At 34.8% G+C, this 3907-nt stretch overlaps 1 pseudogene; it reads right to left on the bottom strand.

Annotated features, from left to right (window-relative positions):
* Window positions 1-1910: 1910 nt before the first annotated feature.
* LOC114703180 lies at window positions 1911-2897 on the bottom strand (annotated as a pseudogene).
* Between the last annotated feature and the right edge of the window lie 1010 nt (window positions 2898-3907).

The following is a 3907-nucleotide window of genomic DNA, read 5'->3' as shown; positions in this document are numbered from 1 at the left end:
CTCATTTTTCAACTTCAGTTACTTCACTAATATGTTAGACATCATAATGCATAAGCTATTTCAGTTATTCTCTGAATTTCAAAACCAGAGAAATCATAAGGAACAATCAATAATTATTGAATCTAACCATGGAGTTTGAAATAATTTGTTACTCAACAAGATGTAAGTAACAAGCATGACTTTATTCCAATATTTCTATCCTTGTTATATACTGAAGACAAAACATAATATAATACAGTATATTTTTCTAGTTTCCTTTCTGTTGTTGTCATAAATACCATGAGAAAAAGCAACTTGAGTAGCAAAAGGGTTATTTCTTGTTTTACAATTTCTTGTTATAGTATGTGACTATGTGAAAATCAAGGCATAAACTTCAAGCAGCTAGACACATCACTTCAACTGTCAAAAGCAGAGATAAAAGCAAGCACATATATTGGCTTGTTGGTTTGATTATTTTCAGCTAGATTCCTCACTATTATACAGTTCACAGTCCTTCACAATCCCATGCCTAGAGAATGGTACTGCCCACAGTGTACTAATTGTCATATGTCAATTAACTTAATTAAGCCAATCTCCCACAGACTTTCCCACAGGTCAATCTATTGTAAAAAATCCTTCATTGAGACTGTTTTCTTAAGAGATTCTAAGTTGTATAAAGTTGATATTTAGACCACCACATACCTGTAGAGTGTTCATTAAATGACAGGTTATAAGGCCATTGAACTTGATAAATATAAATATTTATACATTAGAGGCTAGTTGTGAGATATTATAAGGACATTTGTACCGTGAAATATTTGGCAATAATGAGAATAACCAAAATATATCTACATAGTTAACATTGTAAATTTATCATTTCATACCATTGGATAAAAGGTGGAAAGGGTAACATATTATTTAAGTAATGCATATGTTAAAATATTTTACATATCCATTACTGGAACATGAAACTGAGAGGATAAAGATATATTGCAGAGGGAGAGCACTTGCCTTTCATGTACAGAGCCCTGAGTTCACTCTCTAGAATCAGGTATATACTCAAGGAGGGTAAAATATCATCTGCTGGGATATATTCCAGTCTGATATATAAATAAGGTAAAAATGGCATGTATATTCAAGCCAGTAGCAGTAACATAGAAACTGTTGAGGAGACTAATATATTCCGTTTTCTTGTTTAAAGGTCCCAAGGGTATTATTTTGTGTTTCTTATAGTACTTCACAATCCGGTGAAGTACACATTACTGACATGTTGAATTATAGACCAAAAATTAGAGCAAGAGTATTTAAGAAGCGAATCAGAAGCAAGCTGTGGGTTGACCAGCTGCCTGCTTGCCTCAAGAGGGCCTAATTTTTATATGCTTAGTATGTTTCTGTTTTGAAATGAAGTAGTTATATTATTTACTAAACCAATGCAGCTTTAATTTATTCATGTGGAATGCCAAAGGGATAACCAGATACATTATTTTCACTTTTAGATTCTGAAGAAAATTGTAGTTTCAAAGAAAAAAGATGCATGTAATTTAGTAGCTTCAGAATACTTTTAAGTTACTATTTCTTTCCTTTCCTTTCTTTTTTGACTCATTCAAAAATTAGTGAGCATCTGAGGATCCAAAGGCATTAAAATATGGTCAAAGAGAGGAAGCATATGCACAAAAGCAGAAAATTTCTCTGCATCACAAGCCTGGAAGAGAAATGTTCTAGGAAGCAAGTGATTGCTTCCAGCAAACATAGGATGGGGGCAAAAGGGGGATGGATGACCAATCAGGAAATGGATTGATATTAAAATTGAAGACTTCATTCTGGATTGTTGATGAAACTGTGTATAGACTATATTTGTTTCTCCTTTTCCTCTTTCCCCAGCTTTGGCCTTAATTTACCAGTAGTGTCCAGGATTGTTCAATGTGATTTCTCTATACTTTCTTTTGCATTTTTGCCTCAATGCTTTCTGCAGAACTAGGTCCTTCTGGTGTTTTAGGAATTTTTGCTGTTATTTTGAAGGACTCTTGTCCTTTTGTTTTTGGTGTTGATGGTTTTAAGTCTTTTCCATTTTGGTTTGATTTTTGTGCATTTTTGCCTGGGTTATCTCATGCAGATTTCTTCACCAGAATTTTTCTTCAGTTTCCTCAACATTAAAATTATCATCCTCTCCTTCATCATCATCATCATCATCATCATCATCATCATCATCATCTTTGTCATCCATTGTTCTCACAATATTCCTCACGTTTTACTTTTTCTGTTGAAACTTGTTACCACCTCCAGGGCCAGACCTCTTTCCAGACATACTTAAGAATTTTAAATTCTGCTCATATTCATCTTCTGACTCTGCATCTTCCTCCACAGCAGTGTTTTTCAACCTATGGGTTGTGACCCCTTTGGCAAACATCTATCTCCAAAAATATTTACATTAGAATGTGTAGCAGTAGCATAATTACAAATTATGATGTAGCAGCAAAAATAATTTTATGGTTGGCAGCTACCACAGCATGAGGAACTGTATTAAAGGGTCACAACATCAGAAAGGTTGAGAACCACTGCTCTACAGCTACTAGGTGCTGTTCGATAATGTTCACGGGTCCTGAACTATGTTGAACTATGTTGAAACATACACGTGGTATAATCTGAAAGCCCCCAAGGTGAATTGGTGGTTGTACAGATATTTTCAAAGTTAACATTCTTATTTTAAGTGGACTACCTTCATAGTGCATTGCTTCTGCCACTATGGTTTGTCTTTGCCCCTGCCCCTAAGTTGACCATTCTTAATGATAACTGGTGTTCATCCTCATCATTATCCACCTTAAAGTGATAACTTTGGTCAGCCTTTAGTTCACAACCAAAAGGTTATTTCTGAACCCTAAGAGGGCGCTCATGTCCACGTCCATACAAGTGTCTTCCATGAGGTGGAGGCATGCACTTCTGTCTGAGAGAAGCTGGATGGAGGAAACTGCCTATTGCTCCTCAAAACAGAAATGCAAGACAAAATAAAGCCAGCTAAGTTGCTATTTTTATTGTACCAATGTCTGTATATATTCTAATAAAAGACAGTCAAAGTTCTTCTCAGTTCATTTTGAAAATTAGGCAGAATGATTCAAATCTATTTGAATGAAGCCTGTTTTGTTCCCTTTTTATTTTATAATTCTGTTATTGTACATATGTATGTTGCATAAATGCAGTTAGATGTTAAACAAGAGAATATTAATACTCAGAAGAGTCCAGCAGCAAGAAAACAGCTAACGATGAGATTATCTCTCAGGACAGACACCCAGAAAGAAAACAGGCCCAAGGCATTAACTTTGTTATTATATATTCATATTCTTTATGATGTGTTGGTTCTTTTTAATTTTTAATGGCACTTTTCTTAAACGGATATGATTTAATTACCATGAATGTTCAGGTAGTCCAGTCTATCTTCTTCTGTCAATGCTATCTGTCTTATGTGTATAATGCTGTGATTTGTCACTTGGCCATTATATTACCCATTAGTTTCCTTGAGCACATTCTTCTCTATACTAATGAGTCAATGTCAAGACATTCTGTGGTAAGATCTTGACATAGTTTTAACTGGAGGACTCCATTAAAAAATGAGTCAATGATGAGGGATTATCTTGTACTGAAGGAAAAAGAGTAGAAACATAATGAATCTGGGCTTTGACATATCATATATCTTGTGTGGAGACACACAAGGGTTGTTGGAGAACATTGGAAATATGCCAGGAGTCACTGTGGCAGGATGGTGGCCAGGTTGATGATGATACATTATCATTTTACTTTTGGAAACTCCGGTGAGGCTCACTATAGAGTCTGGCAATAGCAATTATAATTACTGTACTTCATTTTATTCACTTGGGCAAAATAATGTCATTCCACTTAAAACATACAAAATTACAAACTAATAATAAAGCCCTCT

The sequence above is a fragment of the Peromyscus leucopus genome, chromosome 4 (assembly GCF_004664715.2).
Source record: "Peromyscus leucopus breed LL Stock chromosome 4, UCI_PerLeu_2.1, whole genome shotgun sequence".
NCBI classification, from domain to species: Eukaryota; Metazoa; Chordata; class Mammalia; order Rodentia; family Cricetidae; genus Peromyscus; species Peromyscus leucopus.
This window is presented reverse-complemented; position numbering and strand designations above follow the sequence as displayed.